At 41.9% G+C, this 20,827-nt stretch overlaps 1 protein-coding gene across 2 annotated transcripts in view; it reads right to left on the minus strand.

Moving 5' to 3' along the window:
* Nucleotides 1-2,429, minus strand: part of STK17B (serine/threonine kinase 17b) — a 32,743-nt gene extending 30,314 nt beyond the window's left edge. Inside the window, exon 1 of one of the 2 annotated variants that reach the window (XM_040971906.1) lies at nt 2,197-2,429. The gene's annotated coding sequence lies outside the window, so the exon portion shown is untranslated. Of the gene's footprint in view, nt 1-826; nt 2,056-2,196 lie in introns of those variants that run through there. The other variant, XM_040971907.1, reaches the window with a different exon arrangement.
* Between the last annotated feature and the right edge of the window lie 18,398 nt (nt 2,430-20,827).

A 20,827-nucleotide genomic window follows, 5' to 3' on the forward strand; every position in this document is an offset into this window, starting at 1 on the left:
CCACTAAAATTGTGTCAATGCTTAAAGGAAAGCTGTCCTCTTCTGGAGCAATTATAAAGGGTCTGAGATGAACCTCAAATGTACACAGAACTATTAAGAGACACTGCCTGGCTTCCATTTTTAAGATGGCGGGGAAGTTCCAGGTTAAACAAAAAGCATAAGTTAAAAAAAATTTACATAAGACATGCCTTGAAAATAGCAACGTAGATATCAATATGTGCTTGTGACTTAGTTTGTAAGAACGTTTCTTCTCTGAAACATTCAAAGAAATATCCTTTGATAATGGTCTGACACAGTAGACAAACTATTTAAAAACAACATCATTGCCTTCAGTTTCATGGAAAATAAAAGCAACTGAACAGATCTGAAGTTTTCCCAAGAGGAAAGGTAGTACCTAAGTGTTAATATTTTTGACATAATGAACTCTCACAGAACCCAAAAGAATTTTTTTACAAAAATTAAGAATCGATCAGAACCCTTTGAGAGCACCGGGTCTAGGAGCACTGTTCTTTTCAGCAGCCAGTGTTGCATACAGGGAGCAGGCACCACCACATACTAGCACATGCGGTTCAAGGCTGCCCGTGGGATGCAGGATTGGGTGAAAGTGTTAGTCACTGATTTCCTGGATTTCCGGACTTTTAACTGAACCTCTCAGACTAAAATAGAGGAAGTTTTGACAAGAAAATCCTTCCCTATTAAGAATCAGGCTGCTTTAAAACAAAGTTACTAAAATATACTTAAAGGTTCACCTAACAGCAGTCAAACATTCTCAGTACAAGCTCAAAACCAAAATTGTCTGGTGAGAAATGGGAACCAGAAAATGCACCTTTTTCAAAGTTGCTACTCACACGCTGGGTGTGATCAGCAAATCTCCACTTCCATAAAAGCAATTCTGTTTTCTTCAAATTGCAGCTCGCCAATCAATGATCCCAACCATTCTATGTACACACAAGGACTCCAAATTATTACAGAAAACTGACTTTTAAAAAAGATACTATCATGTCTGTAAAAATATTTTACTTCAATTTTAGATTCCTATGTTAGAAAAATGAGCTAAAATGTATAAATGGGTGTTTCATGAATAAAACAGCTATTGATAGCAACATCCCAGCTTTCAAAACACTATGTAATCTTCTCTATGTGCGAATGTTTTAATGATCATTTAATGATCATAAAGCTAATACTGTAGAAGTTGGTGAAACTAATTATACACTGTAGACTGGTGTATCGATGAGAAAGTAGGTTTATCTTTCTCTTTAGCTGTGCTCTCAGATTCAAAATGCCAGATCTCACATGCCGGCGCTTGCCCAGTCGTTTCCTTGGCCCATGCTCATATTTTCTCAGACTTGGAAACTTGGAGGGGCCACGCCATATCACACATCCCGGCAAGCTTCGGTCTTATCATGGGTACCAGAGTCAAACATGACGTAGGCAAAACAATTGGTGACCCGGACCCGTGCATCTAATGTGTGTAAATATTTTTGGAATCTGATCTGCACGGTGGCTGGGGTTAAAAATGCACTTTTCTCCATAATTTCAACGTGCAAACTGATGTTGGAGCGTCTGCAGTCCCATTAGGGACCCATGGGAAGCACTAGCCCCAGCCTCCAGCTGCGATAAAGTCTCTGAAAGAGACTTTACACGTAATCGCTCAGTGAGGAGCTTTTTCCCTATCGTAAAAAACCCAAAAACCCGGGTAAGCGTCAAACTCACAGGCAGTACAGTTTGAAGATGGTCCAGGTACAAACACATGCCTTGTCTACAGTATTTTAAATAAATATATCGAATCGCCGAAACATCCCTGCAACAGCTGCATTTCAACTTGTTCCCTATGACTAGTGTTCAAAACAAAACAGAAAACTGTTCACAAGCTGTGCCTTAAAGTGTCCTGCGCCACGGGTGGGCGCAAACTTGGTCTGGACTAGGAACGCCAGCTGCGAGCAGGGTGCGTCCGCCAGCCCCGACTGAACGCGTCCCGGGTCCCTGGAGGACCACCTGGACGCGGCGTGGACCGGGCCGGCCGCCGGGAAGACCACCAGCCAGCCCCGGCGGCCGGCCCGGAGCAGCTGGCTCACCTGAGGGGACCGAGTCCGGCCCCGCTAACCCCGGGGTCCGAGCGCACGCCCTGCTCCCTCCCCGCCGCCGCCTCGGCCACGCCGCCCCGAGCCCACGGACGCGCGAGGCTGCGACACCCACCTCTCCGGCAGCAGCAGGTGGTCCCGAGGCTGCCCCCGTGGAGGGGGCTCCCGTCCCGCCCCACGCCACAAGCCGCGACAGAACGCTTCCTCCAGCCTTGGCCGGGCGAGGCAACGGGCGGGCGGCAGGATGGCGAGGTGCGAACGGGAGCCGACGCGGACGACCTGGCCCCCAAGTGAGGTGACTCCGGGCGACGGACGCACCGACCCGGACCCGAGCTTACAGTTGAGGTTTGAAAACTGCAGCCGGCTCAGGGGGCTGTGCCCGGCTCCAGGTCCCGCCCCCCGCGGCAGGAGGGCCAATCCGCGCGCGCGAGCAGGGCGAGGCTGTCACGTGACGGCCGGGAGGCGGGGCGCCGGCAGGCGGCGCGTGCTGAGAGGCGTGGTCCCAGCGGTGAGTGGGCGTGGCCTGCGCCGGGTCGGGCGACTGCTGCAGCGCCGGGCTGGGCAGGTGGGACGGGCCGAGAGAGGGGTGAGGCTGGGGGCTGTAACCCAGGGTGCACGCCTTGCCACCTTCAGGGTAGTCAGTCCGCGAGGTATGAGGAGAGGTAAGAAGTAAAATCAGTCCTAGCTGCTTGCGACTTGTCAAACGTTTGTGCCTAGTCTTGGCTCCTGACTCTACTTCCCTGAGCCCCTAAACTGCTCACACTTGGGGACCCCCGTTTGCTGCAGCTTGGCAGACGTTCCTCAGAGCGTTCACCTTGGCTTGGGGGGTTGGTGCCACCACCCCAATACGGAAGTCGACTGCCGAAAATTGGTGGCCTTCTGGGACAGTCCAAATATGCAGTGCGGGTTTGGGGAGGGAAGTATGCACGCCCCAAGGGCTCACTGTTCTGTTATTTGACTTGTATCATCCAGCGTTGGTGACAGAAGATATTTGTAGGCGAAAAGCTATTGGGAGTGGAAATGTTCTCTGCCTTTCAAAAGACGTTGACAGCCAACATTTAGGGAGGCACATTATCTTGTTCTATCCTAGTAGGCCAAGTAAATTCTCATCAAGCAGTTTATTTGCAGCTGCCGCACGTTGCATTTCCCCCTGAGAAATGCTTGGAGAGCATCATTGCGCCGTAAGGACGTCTGTCTGGCCTTCCTGGGGCAGGTTCCTTCCAGTTTAGTGGGCCTAGCTGCTAAGCCTTGTCAGGTGCTCAAAGTTACTACCATTTATCTGATTCCCTGTTGCTAAGAGTAAACCAGAGGTAGGATGGATTTTTTTTAAGAAATCTGCCTGCTCAGTGGACCCTACAGGGGTCTGCCAAGCAGTGAGCCTGTACCTGCCTTTTCTTTCCTAAACACAGGTGCTGCGGGCTGCAAGACTTAGCACCAGCACAGTGACCAGTAAGTAGCCTCCTGGGGTCGCAGGAGTACAGATGTGCGATGGGCTTCTGTGTGTGTGATCATTTAACCATGAACCTCCTTAATTTGAGCCTCTACGATTTGCTAGCTCTTAGCAAGCCCCTCACACTCAGCCTGCCATTGTCAGGAACCCAGCCCAGCAGCACTCCACGCCTAGAAACCAATCTTAGCCTCCCCATCCCGGCTTGGAACCCGTCCTCCCAGGCCCAGTGTCTCGGCTGTGACCACCAAGCTCCCTGGGGGGGGGGGCGGGTCTTGGGCTGGCCTGGGTTTTGCTGCCTCTGCCTTGGCTGTTTTATCATCCTCTTCATCAGTTTCCAAGTCTCTGAAGATAACCATCTCCAGAAATCAGAAATCCTGGCTGATCACCTCTTGGCCCTGTGTTTCTTGGGGCCTGGCTTACATTTGTTCCAGTGTTTCATGCCCTTAAACAGGCTGTGAGCCCTTGCCTGCTAGAACAACTCCCACTCTTCCAGACAGTTAGCCACGCTTGTCAGTCTCAGGCAATGATGTCCATGTCACAGGGGAGTCCTGCTTCTCACAAGGTTGTATGTACTCTGAGACCTTGCAGGAAAATTCAGAAGTCAGCACATCCTCCTAGCCTACCTCACTGACTTGGACTCAGTCACGGCCATGTTGGAGCTGTACCTGCTGCCATCCCATTCAGTAGGAAATGCCAGCCATTCTGTGGCCATTGGCTGTGACCACACAATTCATGAGATGGGTCAGCCTTGAGTGCTGCCTTACTGCCCATGTCTTCACTCAATCTCTGTGTTGAAAAACTGGCCCACCGTACCTCAGCATATAACCATATTTGCAGACAGGGTATTTAAAGGAGGTAATTAAAGTAAAATGAGATAATATGGGTGGACCCTAATCCAGTATGACTGCTGTCATTACGGGAAGAAACTAGGACACAGACCGTACACACAAAGCGAACTGTAAGCAAGCAGAGGTTTCAAAAGATAGGAAATCTGCTGACTTCTAGCCTCCAGACCTCAAAAAAACAAGTTGGCTGTGTAAGCCACCTACTGTGTAGCACTTAGAAAACCTAGCAAACTACCACCACAGTGCTGCTGCTCCGTGCAGGTTCATCACCACGCTCTGATCTAAGGAAGGTGGTCTTCCCAAGACATTCCCAGGGAGTCACCACTGAGAGCCAGTGGTGCACACACTCACCATATTCCATCTAGGTGAGCTCACCAAATACCAGGAAAGGTGGTTTGCACTGGTCCTACATGTATCCCCTGTAGAGTCAGAGGACAGTATAGAATTCAGCAAACAAAGAAGACCTCAAATTCGTAACTTGTGCCACTGACAAATCCTGCTCCAGGGACAAGCATACCAGTTTGAGTGTGTTGAATGTTGGGATGCTACATGAGCCTGTGTGGGAAGAGCTAAACAAGCACTGTCTAGAGCTGTCTACTGCCTGTCTAGAAATCAGGAATCGGTGGCCAGCCTAAGGCTGGTTAGACACCAGAGGGACAAACAGCCTCTGAAAGGACCTGGCTCAAAACCTTCCCCACAGTGGGCATACTCACACTGAATGGGAAAGGCTCCTCCGAACAGGCACGCTCTCAGGAGGTCAAAGTGTGCCTCATTTCTGCTGGAGGACATCACAGGACAGTTAGGCATGGTACCTAGGGGACACCCCAGCCTGGGCAGCATTAACCGGTGAGACCCTTCATGACCTCAGATGTTCCAGCTCTTCCAGCAAGGGTAATTGAGGCAAGTCTTTCCTGATGAGCATGGTAACTCAGACTGGTCCAGCTGCCGTTCTCAAAGGGTGACACAGTTCTTTTCTCCAAAACATTCATGATTGATTTGGGTGGGCCAGTATACCAATCCAGGCACCCACCATAGTGGATTAAATTTTAACACTCAAAACTATCCAAAAGAAATGTCAGGAATATTTGTTGTTTTAAATGTTCCAGTAGCCATATTTTAAAAGGTAAAAGAGGTTGAAATAATATGTTTTATTTCACTCAATATATCTAAAATATTACCTTTTTATATTGAGTTATTTTTTATACATTTTAAACTTTGCATGCGTGTTACTGCAAGTATGTACTAATTCAGACTAAATTTTAATCCAAAGCATTTTATCTTTAGATTTCACAAATTTGCTATTGAAAAGAGCAGATTCACATCCTTCAATTGTTTCAAAAGTATTTAGGTTTTGAAAAACTGAATGTAGTAGGCTTCCTAATCAAGGTGACATAAAACTTAAAATTCAGTCATACAGTCCAAATTCCAGTGTTCATAGCTACACCGTTTTGATATCCTAGGTCAAAAGATGTAGAAATGTGCCTTCTATTGTGCCTAAAGGTCAAGCTATTTAATCCAGGGCTGAGGAGAGTGGAGGTTTACAATAAATCATAGTAGCAGAGCAGTTTGAAAGTTCAATAATATTTAGGGTTCAGTAGCCCAATTCACTGGGTTTAGAAGGGAAGAAATCTTGAATGAGAGAAGTGAAAGAACTTGCAAAAAGGTCATTCACCTAAACTATTTGGTGCATATCGGAACAATTTATTTAGGGCTCCTGATTTTGAATCCTGACATATTTCTGCTTCTTTCAGTCAGACACACTTCAGAAAAAAAAAATTTTTTTTTCAATTTATTTAAATAATCATTTCAAACAAACAAGCGAAGTGGGCCGGGGTGGGAGAGGGAGGGCGCTGCTTACATGCTCATTACATCTGTGTGACCTGACAGAAGTGCTTACACGTCCACTGTGTAAGGTACCTGCAGCTACTGTGGTTTGACGTCTAGGTGTCTTGGCCTGTCACTGCTCCCTCTCCTTGGAGTCACCTGACTGCACATCCATCCGGCCCACCCGCAAAGCATCCGGCCACATCCTTCTGTCTGCAGGTGTCTTTTCTCAGCTGTCTACCACAATTTGTTTAAAGTTTTGCTTCACAGAATCCTTTATATTTGCAAACCAAAGTGTTCAGTAGACTCTTCAGCAAACTGGAGGATTCACGGTCCTTCTGCCACAAACACGCTGGGCCCTGGGGTTCTTGAGAAGTTACATGTCACCGAGAACACATGTGTGGTTAAGTGGATGGTGTCTGACAAACTGTAGTCAAGTCCAAGTATTTGGTCTGTTGCTTGTGTGACTTATGTGGTCTTGAGCAATCTTCATTTTTCCTATCTGCAAAATGGGGGCAATAATAATAGTAGTTGCTTTGAAGAGATTTAAATATAAGAGAATATGCAATGCACAGTGTCCAAAGAGAGCAAATGTGTGGTTTGTGCAAACTGCTGTTATTTGCTGTAATGTACAGGCTTCTAATAGAGCAGAATGGAATATGGCTGGCTAACAACTGAACCCAGTGATGAACAAAATGTTTATTTACCAAATGACTTTATTAAATACGTAGGACTTCAAAATGTATCCAGTTCTAGGAGGGAAATATGGTAAAGTCATTTATAAAGGAAAGAAAATGGGAGGTAATTGCTTTCCCTTTCAGAATGTACCTGGTTGAAATAAGTTCAAAATGAAGCTCTGTGATTAACAAATGCTGAAGTCTGAGGGGGCTGTGCAAGATAAATCAGTCACTGGTATCTAAAGGGAAATAGATATTGAATGGAACCAAGGTTCATAAAGGATAAACTGCCATTTATTTCAGTTGAGTAGATAATGCCTACCAGCTCTCCCTGACCAATCTCCTCCCCCTTTCAATGTCTAAAGAAGCTTCCTCTACCAACTGAATATACCACGAATCATGATCTGTTGTCATATTTCCCAGAGCTCACCACAGAATAAGAAATAGGAAATCTTCCAGGAACTCTTCACCAAGTCTTACAGCAGACAGTAACGGGCCCGGATAAAGCCTAGCTAACTTTTAATCTATACCTTCTCCCTGTGTAAACAAGGGATTTTTGTCTCAACTGGTTTAGGGTAACAGCATCAAAATTGAAAAGGCCAGCTCACCCAAGTAATTGAGTTCTTTCACATTATAAAATTTGTGGTAATGTGGTAAACGGTAATATTACTGGTTGTCACAGTATCCAACACTCAGAATATTCAAAACCCCCTTGAGTTGTTTTAGAACCTTAGATTTATAGAATGGTGTTTTATAGCTTCATTTTATAGAAAGAGAAGTAGTTCAGAGCTACTCAGAAACTCCTTTAGGGACACAGATTCTAGGAATGATTCTGTAATTTGATAAAAGTTGTAACTTTGAACAGGCAAGAAAATCCTATGCTTTTTGTTTGTTTTTGTGAAATGAAAGTAATACTTGCCCACTGGGTACACAGTGAAAATCAGCTCTCCAAGGTGAATCTGGTGATGTTCTAAGTGTGCTTTCTGAGTTAATTCATCTAATCTTTACATACTCCTGTGAGTTAAAGTGTATGTCTTCATCCTTTAAAAATAATAAAAATAAGGGATATGTAAAAAAAAGTAAAGGGACTATATTCCTGGTTAGACTCCTAAAATATAACCATTATTTTTTCAATTTTAAAATTTACATTTATTTAATTTATTCATTTGAAAGAGAGAGAGAGAGATCTTCCATCTGTTGATTCACTTTCAAATGGGCACAAAAGCCAGGGTCTGACCAAAGCCAGGAGCCAGAAGCTCCTTCTTGGTGTACCAGGTGGGTGCAGGGGCCCTGGTACTTGGGCCATTTTGTACTGCTTTCCCAGGGACATTAGTAGGTAGCTGAATTGGAAATGGAGAGGTGGTATTCAAACCAGTGCCTTTATCAGATGCCAGCCACAAAGGACGCAGGTCATGTCTCTATGCCACAACATAGTATACGCAAGGGTACTTTTATAAATTTGTGGGAAAATGGACTTAAAAGATGTTTATTTTCTTTCCTACTTATTGAAATTTATGCAGTTCTTTTCATAATATGAATCACTCATTAGTATTTTGAAAGTCTATTGTATATTTACCTAAAGCAGTAAATTTAATCTAAGCAGTAACTCATTGGGCTAGAATTCACTGCCCCTTTACTATGGGTATTCAGCAAATTAGTTACTAACAAAACAGTACAAGTTCTTGTGTGTTTAATTCACTTTAATTCATGGAATCCCTGCTTTTCCAAAAAAATTTATGTTTTGCTTTCTCCTCTATGATTCCTGAATTTCTTCCTTCTTTAAAATGAGATTGAAATATACTTTAACTTTTTAAGTTGTATGTTTTTAAGGATTTACTAACTTATTTGAAAGGCAGAGTTAGAGAAAGAGGGGAGAGACAGAGATAGATATTCCGTCTCCTGCCACACTCCTCAAATGGCAATGAGATGGGGCCAAAGCCAGCAGCCACATGTTTTTTCCAGGTCTCCCATGTGGAAGGAAAGGCCCAAGTACTTGGGACATTTTCTACTGCTTTCCCAATCGTGTTATCAGGGTGCTGGATTGGAAGTAAAGCAGCCAGGACATAAGCCAGTGCCTCATGAACCGATGCCTAACAGGGATATCAGCGTTGTAGGTGGAAGCTTAACTCACTACAGTACAATGCTGGTCCCACATGTTTATTTTGAAAAGAAGAGATGGGAGGCAGGTGATGTGGCTTAGTGAGTTGAACCAGCTCTTGGCATACCTGCATTTTACATTTAGTACCATTTCAAATTCCCACTCAGCTCCCTGCTTGTGACCTGGGAAAGCAGTGGAGGAAGACCAAAGGTCTTGGGTCCCTGCACCTGTGTGGGAGACCCAGAAGAAGCTTCTGGCTCTTGGCTTCAGATCAGCTCAGCTCTGACCATTGCAGCTATTTGGGGAATGAACCAATGGATGGAAGATCTTTCTGTGTCTCCTTTCTGTAAATCTGGCTTTCCAATAAAATAAAACAAACATTTCTTTTTAAAGATTCCTTTTTATTGGAAAGACAGATTTACAGAGAAGGAAAAACAGAATGATCTGTTACAATAAATATTTAATAATAAAATAGATCAAGGGAAAGGGGCTAGAATGATGTATGTGGTAGGGGATAAGTGTTAGGGACAAGGATATAATCTCATGTTTAGCTTAATACAGATACTTTTATTTATCAAATCATTTGTGGATATGTAGATATACATGTGTTAGTATCTACACATATATTTTTATTCCATCGGCTGACAATGCCTAGGAGTGATGACATCCCAGAAGCAATGAGCATACCCAGTACTCAGGACTCGGTTTCTGAATATAGTCCCCCAATAAAAGGAACCAAGGCTCCCTGGAGAATTGGCCAATTTTAGATCTGGGATGGAAATATACTGATGAGCCTGACCCATCTTATGGTACTAGTTTTTTAAAAAGTACAAACACAACCACACAATGATGGGAGAAATGTCAAAGCTACTTGAGTACCAGCTGAAAGAACTTCTAGTGACCAAAGCTGAGATGATTTGAGCAACACAATAAATAAAGCAGTATTGGATCATAGCTTGAAGTATAAAATAAATATTTGTGATTCAGAATGACATAAATAAATAGGTTAAAATGGAAAAGAACAATAGATCTTCCATGCAGAGGAATTATAATTTATGTAAATATTCCATACTGAAGTGTGTGGAGTATAACTTCTAAGTCTGGACCATGCTAATGAGTGTCCTCCAAAGAGTAGAATGAAGAAATGGAAAACATAGGACAACTTGGCAGTGGAGAAATATGACAAACATTATCTCAAGTCATGATCAAGGTTAACATTTAGTCTTTTGTTTTTTTAAAAAAAAGCTTTTTTATAAAAGATTTAATTTATCTGAAAGGCAGTTATGGGGCAGATGGAGGAGTAAAGAAAGAGATCTTCCATCTGTTTGTTCTTTCCCAGAGGGCTGGGCCATGCTGAAACGGGGAGTGTGGAACTGCATCTGGGTCTCCTCTATGGGTAGCAGTGACCCAAGTACTTGAGTCATGCACTACCTTCCCAGATGCAGGAGCTGGATCACGAGCAGAGTAGCTGGGATTCCAACTGGGGCTTCTATAAGATGCTGACATTAAATAGGTGGCAGTTTAATTTGCTGTGCCACAACAGTGACTCCATAGCATCAAGTCGTAAGTCCTAATAATTGTTTATACCCTTACTGCAAATACAATGAGAGATTGATTATTCCAGGTCTTCCTACCCCAACTGACAGCTCTGCTCCACTAAGGAGAAAAAGTGAAACACAGCCTATAAAATATCTGGCCCGTATTCTTGAAAGCGACCAAGAGCAACAAAAACAAGGGACATTAGAGAACAATCACAGCCAAGAGGAGTTTAAAGAGATGTGTTGTCCTGGGTGGGAGCAGGGCACAGAAAAATACAGACTTTAGTTACTAATAATGTCTTAATACTGTTTAACCTATTCTGACAAATGCATCCTGTGACTATAAGATGACAGGGGAAACTGGCTGTGGGGTGTGCAGGAGGTGTGTCCCATCTTTGCTCCAAGATACAGTTGTTGAGAAAAGTGAATGTTTTTGCCACTGTTTGAAATAGCCTAACATTGAGAAGTATAGAATCTGAAAATTAGAGCTGGAAGTAATTCTGGAGCAAGTGATGCCAGTCACAAACAACTCTGATATGGAAGAGCGACAAGGCAATTAGGTGCCAGAAGCTACAGTTCTAGCGGCATCTCCTTTGTCTTCTGCTCATGTGGACCTCTGTGTGGGAGGAGTCCTGGCATCTTCACTTGAATAATCCTCAGGTGTGACCTTGGATGTTGCTGTTAGTTGCTCTGTTGATTCTCCAGCCTGCAACTGGTTTGTCGGAGCTATTCAAGATCCTCTAAGTCCTTCTGTATTCCTTTGAGCTTCAGTCATCTAGATATTCTAAGAACTCTGACTTACTCTGGAACAGACTGGTTTCTTGGATTCAGCATTATGGACTCAATTAAGCTGCTACCTACCACAGTGACATGACTTCCTATATCAGTGTTCTGGTTCAAGTCTTAGTTGTTTTTCTGGTCCAGATTTCTGCTAATGCACCTGGAACAGCAAGGGATGATGGCCCCTACCACCTCTGTGGGAGACCAAAATGCAGTTCCTGGCTCCTGCTTAGGGCCTGGCCCAGCTCGGTATTTAAGGCATTCAAGGAGTGAATAGCTGATGGAAACTCACCTCCTTCTTTTTCTTGCACTTATTCTATGTAAGTCTGCCTTTTCAATAATAAATAAAAATAAATCCTATAAACTTATAACTGATACCTCCATAATTATATATCTTTCTGTAATTTACAGCATCAACTCTTTGAAATTTTATAAATGCCTGGAGAATGAAAATTTTCTCAAATATTTAATGAAAATGATTTACATTTTGAAAGATGGGGGAAAAAAAGTGTTGGCATACTACTTACTTTTGCCATAGACTTTTACCCAGATGTCAGAATTGCGATCCAACTTTCAACCAGCAGAACCAATGAACCAGCAGAATATACGATTTTCATTGTGTTACTTCCCAGTCATGCAGTTTCTGTAAAGTGTGCAATTTTTATGAAATGTGCAAAAGACTCTGAAGAGAATGGCTGGTGATGCCATGCCGTGTGCTTAGTTCATTATAAATCATCTCAAGTCTTAGCCAATGAAAACACTTACTTTCTAACACATTTGAGAGTATCTTGTTTTATTGAGTGCTTAAAGAGAGGCATGAAAAGTATACTGGATTTCAACTGTATCCAATTATCCAGCAAGGATTTTGGAACTGTTTCTACTAGGTTCCTTTTGATTATTATTGAACGTGATTTATAAAATATAATGCTTTTCTGTTGGAGCTGCTTGGACCTGGGAAGATCTCTGCATATTTTCAAATAAATTTTTCAAGTATTTTGATTGTAGTTTCCTTCTTGCTGAACACCAAAAGTTAAAAAAAAAAGAGGCAGTTAGACCCCTCAGATCTTCTCATTTAATGCTAACTCAATTTATTAAGGACTTAAAATCAATTTTGTTAAGGAAAAAAAATATCCTGTAAGGTAAGTAAGTCATTGCCTTTTCTTCTTGGCTCTTTTTGTTGAGTTTAAGTTCAAGGGTTCCTGGATCTGGTCTGTGTCTCAGAAGAAAGCTTGTGTATAGTAGAATTTAGCAGAAAAGCATAAATCAGCACATCTCACATCAAGACATTTAAAAACAGGTCTATGCAATGGCCAATGGTAATCTGCTTCTTGCAACTCTACAGAAGGGGTGCCTCTTTTGAAATCTGAAGTTTTTGAAAATTGTTTTGGCATACTTGAGAAAAGCTGCATAGGCATAAAATCATTTGTCTTTATTTCTTCCTGTTTGACACCCACAGTATTTGTCTTTTTTTTTTCTCTTCCTGCAAGAACAGGAAATTGCACAAATAGATTTAATCTGCTCCCACTACTTCAGTCAGCTTTATTTAGTTTAATCTAGGTGAATAGCACATTTATGTTTATTCTCCAATTAAATAAATTATGAGAATAGGCTAATTTTATATAATATTTTATTTCCTGTTAATCTTTCAGGCCTTGAGTTCTCTTCAACTAGTAAGCCTAGAGTTGTTCTTTCAAAGTAAAAATAGGCAATACTTTTGAGACATTTTCCATTACTCATTGACCTAGAAAAATCCCCGTCTTGTAACTCTGTCCTGAGCTGATCTAAAAGCTTTTAGACCAGCCATGCATGCTGAAAAGGGCATAAAGCATTTCAGTATTAAAGCATTTGAAGTCTGGACAGCATTTACTATTAGTTTTCACCTGCAGGCTTTTTTTTTTTTTTAATCCAAGCCTCACAGACCCTAAGATCACTGTCAAGGTTAGTACTGTTCCATTTTATGGATGAGCAAAGCGGATGTGAGACTGACTCATCCATCAGAGACCATGGTTCAGTGGAGAGCTGCAGACTGTAGATCCTGTTAGGCTACCTGTGACGGGAGCACTGCAGGGAGACCGGAAACAGCTGGCTGGTTTTCTCTACTCTGCCACTGCTGGTTTCTGAAACGTCTCCTTATGGAAGGCCCTACGGCAGAACAGCCATGGTTAATGAGGGAAAGGGGGAAAATGGAATATGTCAGGAGGATTCAAAGTCCAGATGGTAAGCCGAGCTGAGCTCCACAGCCATGCTATCTGCATCTGAGTACAGCTCTGTCACCCCAAAAGATGTTTTCACATCTCTCCAACTGATTGGGTTGCCTTCACTCTCCAAATGCTTGACCTGGGTTTCCTGAAGAAATTTGGGGTTAGGGATTTAGCAAAATCAACGACAAAATCACCTACAGCAACGACATTTGACACTGAGCTAAGAATTTTTAACCAATAGCAAAGAAAGATCATTAAAAGAAAGGAATGGATTTGTTTTCAAAGTAGGCATATCCACAGTCAGAAAATACAAGTAAGAGGACAGTGGATTATTTTTTTTACAAGATTTATTTTTTTTTATTTAAAAGACAGAGTTACAAAGAGAGAATGAGAGATGGAGATCTGTCCTCTGGTCCTGCCCCCAAATGGCTCCAACAGCCAGAACTGAGCTGATCCCAAGCCAGGAGCCAGGAGCTCCTTCCACAAGCCCTTGGGCCATCCCCTGTTGCTTTCCCAGGCCAATAACAGGGAGCTGGATTGGAAAAAGAGTAGCTAGGACACAAACCAGTTTCCATATAAGATGCCAGCAGTGCAGGTGGAGGGTTAAGCATACATGTACCATGCCAGCCCCTGGATTAATGTTTCCATGGTGAAATGGCAGGTAAGAATGTTCCAGATAATACATGGTGATTTTCCACAGAAGATGCTATGCATATTGTATTCCACCTCATCCTTGAAACACAATTCGTAGGTAACTATTATTATTATTCTTGTTTCTCAGATCAGAAAATCTGGCTCAGAGTGTTTGTGTGAGTTGCCTAAGGCCTCACAGCTATCTGGAAGACAGAAGTTGAACTCAGACTGTAAATCCCATGTTCATTTCAGTATCACTGCCCTGTAGTCTGAGTGCAGGTTACTTCTCCTTTTCTATTTCCCATGATGTCCCATCTCTATGATACATAAAACAATTAAGTTTGATTACTGTCATGGAAACCTACTTATCTAACTGCATAATTCCTGAGGAGCAGGAAGTAGGCCAAAAGCACTTTTGAAAAGCAGAGTGAATGTTAGGATGTGCTTATCTGTGAAGATCCTCCTTGCCAGTGATCTAATTAGACTCTAATTATTCTGGATGTTTCTAGGATTGCCATGATCGGACACTGCAGAGTTCTCCCTCTGACCTACCAATGACTGACTGTTCTTTCACCTTCACTTTTCAGACGTGATATTCTCCACGGGCTTGTTGCTTTTCCCTTTGCCACTCCCTGTGGGTTTTTTTTTTTATCACAATTGGTAATCACGAGTTAATTTTATATTGCCTTTCATATGATTTTGTAAAATCCCCAAAGACAGGAACCATGGCTTCTTTACTCAGCAGTATTTTTCCAGCATTGATGACAACATAGTAACTGTTGACCGGTAGATAGATGGAAGGATGGATAGATACCCAGACAGATGAATCATTTCCAGGAGTTTCAAAAAGAATTTGAGGAAGTAGATCTGGCTCGGCACCTTAAGTTGCTGTTTGGGACACTGAGTGCAGAACTTATTCCATATCTGAGTGCTTGAGTTTGGGTCCTAGTTAGCTTACTGCTGTCCCATGTCCTGCCATAGCTGCAAATGATTCAAGTGCTTGAGTCTCTGCTTTCTAGGTTAGTGATTTGAATGGAGTTTCTAGTTCCTGGCTTTAATATGGCCTGGTCCTGGTTATTGCAAGCATTTAGAGAGTGAATCAGCAGATGGAAGGTTTCTCTTCACCCTCCACCCTGTCCCATTGCACTGCCTTTCAAATAAAATAAATGAACTATTTTTTTTTTTAATTTTGAAAAGAAGTAGAATTTTCCAAGGTACTTTTTAGTGTTGGGCATTGGTTAAAGAGATTCAGCCATATTAATATTTATTTGGTTTCATTTACTTGAAAGGCTGATAGATCAGAATGATAAGGAAGAGACTGAATCTGTTACCTGTTGGTTTACACACCGAATGTCCAGAATAGTCAGGACTGTACAGGCCAAAGCCAGGAGCCCAGGGGTTGATCTGGATCTCCTGCATAGGGAGAGGATCCCACACTCTGATCCATCATTTGCTAATTCCTAGGTTACATTAGCAGGAAGCTGGATCAGGTGCAAAGATCCCAGGGTTTGAAGTGGCATTGTGATGATAACGGATGCAGGTCATCCCAAGGAGCAGGTTAACCTCCTGTACCGCAGTGCTCACTCTGGTCATTTATTCTGTTATGTTGCCTAATTGTTTTTTGATGTATGACTACAATCACAATCTTATTTATTCCACTATAGATGGACTTTTGTACTATTTCTAGTTTTATTAGGTGCTATGAAATAATTCTTTCTAAGATTTATTTTATCTATTCAGAAGGCAGAGTTACAGAAAGAGAGAAGGAGAAATAGAGATATCTTCTCTCTGCTGCTAAGGTGGCCACAATAGCTGGGGTTGGGTCTGGGCCAGGCCAAAACCAGGAGCCTGGAGCTTCTTCCAGATTCCCAGGATGGGTGCAGGAGTCCCAATACTTCAGGTATCTTCCATTGCTTTCCCAGTTGCATCAGCAGGGAGCTGAATTGGAAGTGTGGCAGCTGGTACTCAAAACAGTGGCATCAACGGGTGCCAATGCTGCAGGTAGTGGGTTGAGCCACTATACCACAACAACAGCCCTGTGCAAATTCTTGAATGTGTGTTTTGGTGACATAAGCACTCATTTCTGTTGGATGCACATTCTGATGTGGAATTTCTGGTCATATCTATGCATATGCCTGGTTTTAGTCCATGCTGCCAATGGATTTTCAAAGTGGTCACATAGATTTTTACTCTGATTAGTTATGAATCACTCCATTTCCCTTACCACCATTGGTGCCATCAGTCCTTTGAATTTTAGTCAGTTTAGTGGAGATAGTCACACTTTATGAACTACACATTGGTGATGGGTCATGGAACCTCAGAGATGGGCAGACCAATAGCTTGCCTCTGGTCTTTAGATACAGCTGATGTCACCCTACTTTCTGGTTTCTAGTATCTGAAGAAAATGAGGCTCATGTGTTTGGCCAAACTCAGTACATATTTTGAACACCAGAATGGTATTGTTTGGGGAGTTAGGTAAGAAGATGCCCACTTCCTTAGGAGGTCAGATTTCAACTTGCCATCACGTGGCGTCATCCAAGCATGTTTATATGTAAAGACAGTGCTTCATGCTTTACAGAATGCAGGGTCAGAACTGCTGGACTCTAAGAGATAGAATTCAACCTATTTGTAAAATAATTTATTAAAAAAGATTTTTCTGAGATTGTGCTCTTCATATATGTTAAAATCTATTCTTCGTTAATAGCTGTCATTAGTATGAACTGTAAATAGTATATGCTATATTTTATGCTATAATATAATTTTTTATTGCCAAAATATTTCAGGTTTTGCCATTAAGGCTCTTAGCTTGTCTGGAATGGACTCCCTTGGTGTGTCTAACATTTATTTTCATATTTTAAAATATTTTATTTGAAAGGCAGAGGGAGAAAGAGTGTTAGAAAGCAAGAGAAGCAGGCTGGCATGGTGGTGCAGTCACCTGATCATTCACTTTCAGGGCTGGCATCTAGTATAGGCACTGCTTTGTGTCCTAGCTGTTCTGCTTCCAAACCTGCTCCCTGCTTATGGATTGCCAAAGCAGTGGAGGATGGCTGAAGTCCTTGCGTCCCTACAACCATACAGGAGACATGGAGGAGGTTGGCTCCTGCCTCCTGCTTCTGGATTGGCTCAGCTCTGGCTCTTGTATCCATTTGGGGAATGAATCAGTGAATGGAAGATCTCTCTCTCCCCCTGTGCTTCTCCTCTTTATAAATCTGCATTTCAAACACAAACAAAAAATAATAAATCCTAAGACAAAAGGAAGCAAGAGAGAGCATCTTCCATCTGTTGGTTCACTCTCCAAAATACTGGCAACAGCCAGGGCTGGACCAGGCTAAAGCCAGGAGCTGGGAACTTCGCCTGGGGCTCTGCATGGTGGCAAGGGCCCAAGTGTGGTCTGTTGCCTCCCAGTGCATTAGCAGAAAGAAGGATCAAAGTAGAGATGGAATTTGAGGCCAGACACTCCCAGGAGGGGTATAGATCTAACCAGTGGCTTTTCCACACTCCACCACCACACCTCTATCCCTAATTTTAAAAATCACCCCCTTCTAACACCATAAAATGCTCCAGGCTCATCTGTGATTTTCCTAGAATCAGCCATGTCTTCAAAGAGTAGAGTTAATTTTTCAAATTCATTTTATGTTTTGTTTTGGTAAAGATTTATTTATTGGAAAGTTAGTTACAGAGGGAGGGAGTGACAGATAGTGGGAGAGAAATATTTCATCTGTCGGTTTAATCCCCAAGTGGCCACAATGGCCAGGGCTTGGCCAGCCTAAAGTCAAGAGGCCAGGCCTTCCTCCAGGTCTCCCACATAGGTACAGGGGCCCAAGTGGTTGGGCCATGTTCTATTGTAGCAGAACAGTTGAGGCTGGGACTGATGTCCATACAGGATGCTGGCAACCCAGGCAGTGGCCTTACCTGCTTTGCCACAGCTCTGGCCCCTGATTCTATTTAAACTGAAGGCATTAGCTAAGGACAAGTTAAAGTTAGTTAGGAAATACTAACATGCATTCCTTCAACCTTCTCACATCAACACTTTACAGTAGGTTAGAAAACATATGTACATATACCCAACCACAACTACGGGTATTCCTGCTTGGTTCTGAGATTCAGACAGCCTGTTATCTTCATTCCTACTTAAACATTATGATTGATGTAACAGACAGTTTAATTGCATAGGGGAGAACACAAACCCAAACATTTCATCTCCAAATCATTGGTAGTGGTGTGTGAAGAAGGGTCTGGTGATACAGGCTTTGCTTTTCAATCCAAATGTATGCACATTCTACCATACACAGCCCCTGGATAAGGAACAGGCCAATTCAAAGCGGCATCTTGCTGGATCACCATCTGTTCAGTATCTGAGGGGCATGGACATCTTCTTGGGATGGGGGACAGTGACAGTTGTGCATTATTGAACATTCCCTGATGAACTGGGCTGAAATTGGTGTGGTATTGGTATATTTACTTATTCATTGAACATTCAATCAAGATGGCTTAGCAAATATTCCCAACATACGTGAGTTGAAATTATTTCTTTAATATTAATTGGTGGTTACATAGCAAAATATTTTTGCTGAGATAAAGAATGTAGTTCCTAATTACAAATACCATGAAAACAGAACATCCTGTATCTACACAGTGGCATTTGACCCTTGAGAGTTCCTACTCCTAGTTTTGTCTTCCTCTTTCCTCAGTTTTTTTTCTTCCCCAAATATGACAAGATCATAATCTATTTTTTTAAGAAGATTTATTTTGGGTTAAGTGATTTCATGATGTAACATGGTTTTAAACAAAAATAGAGATCAGTATGAAAATAAAACAAATTATACACATTAAAATATCTTTCCCTCAAAGCATTTCAGAATCATAAAAAATACAACACAAGAGTCAAGGGTTCAGGTGAGGATAATACAGACTTCCCAGAGACTAGACAATTTGTCTACCATTTAGAGTCTTAGGCTTCATAGCATACCCATAAACCATTTCTAAAATGTCAGCAGTCTGCATTACTTGCTTTGCAAAAAAAAAAAAAAATTTAAATCTAAGGTGAAATGAGAGCCGCATAATGTTAATGCTAAAAGCAAATATCTCCAATTGCTATTATCTATTGGAAGTTATACTGAAGAAATATGAAACTCAACCAAAGTAGAAATGTTACTTAACTGTGCTACATAGTATAGTGGACTTAATGAGTGGGATTGATGAAAAGAAATAAAAAGACTTAAAAAATACAGCTATGCTCTATGGAAATTTTAGAAGTAAACGTGCCATTTTTTTTAATAGAGCCTTGATATTAAAAAGTAAGCATCATTATAAAATTAGATTAATACTTTCAGTAAGAGGCAAGAGAGATGCAAGTATTTTTATTCACTTATTTTGGAATGCCCGCATCCCTATTATAAAAACAAACATATTGATAGGCCCATATTTTAATTATGTAAAGAAAAATAGGTTGTGATTACATCTCTTAGAGCATTAGGGTCCTAAAGGAATAATCAGTTATGCGTGCTTCCTGGTTAATCTTTCCAAGCCATCTTTTTGTACAGAAAGTGACAGTGACCAGAAGTATATTGGTGGTTCCTTACCTGGATCAGTAATAGTTGATTCAATCTGAATTATACAACATGCCTATCAATACTCTTTAGGGTTGCAATCTCTTAAAGTCGAATAGGAAGATGTCACCTGCCTAAAGCCCCTAGACATAAAAATCACAAATATATTACAAATTTGATTCTGCTGTGTTTCCAAGAAACCATACAACTAGGGCCATCTTATTCTGCTGAGTTGCTCTATCATGAAGGCCTAATTTCCTTCAGATAAACTCTAGCTAACCATATTTTGGTCTTGGTTACCTTCCTGAATTGGGAGGACCTTTATTAGGTCTCCAATTGCCATTTAGTTAACTTCATTCTTAGGATTTTGCTTTGTAGCTTAACAAGGAACATTTAAGTCACCATTAGAAATGAAAATGTTCAAAAGCTATTCCAATGTCAAAGAATGTTTGCTAAAAACAAGATTAAGCAAATGAAACAAAAAGTACCCTTCTGTTTCATACTGGGCATTCAATAACAGTAATGATTATTGTTAAATTTAAAAAAATTCCAATATATTTAATCCTAAATTGCCAAATCTCTAAGTTATGGACACTTTCAACACTTTTGGCTAAATTTCTTTGCAATACAGAAAATTGAACCTACTGAATTTATAAAATGGGTGTGGTCCCCAATGGGCAGATGATCAAGCAACACATTCTTTAGGCAGTGCGGCATTCTCTTCCTCACAGTCAATGAGGTATGTACCTCCCCCAGTGGCATGCCCTAAGACAGTCCTTTTGCCCTTCCCCTAACACTATCAGCCACCACCCCTTTGCACCCTGGCTACCTTCCACTCCTGGCTCAAATAGATATGATTTGGCAGCATACCACACTCATTGTATCCCCTGTGCCAGCCTCTTTGAAATACAGTTCTTACTCCAGAATCATCCCAGTTGGACAATAATTAGCATTGCATTTTGAGGGGTAGCACAACTGCTGGACTCCTCCTTCCCACTTTTAATTTCTGTCCCCCATTTTAGCAGCTCAGAAAGCTTCACTGTCTGATATTCCTTTGGTTCCTTGCTAGTCAGACAAATTTATTGAGACAACACAATTGAACACAGAAGGAAGTTAGGGTTTTAGAAAATCTTAAGTGATATTCTCATTAA

The sequence above is a fragment of the Ochotona curzoniae genome, unplaced genomic scaffold (genome assembly GCF_017591425.1).
Source record: "Ochotona curzoniae isolate NIBS_2020 unplaced genomic scaffold, NIBS_Ocur_1.0 contig_2210, whole genome shotgun sequence".
NCBI classification, from domain to species: Eukaryota; Metazoa; Chordata; class Mammalia; order Lagomorpha; family Ochotonidae; genus Ochotona; species Ochotona curzoniae.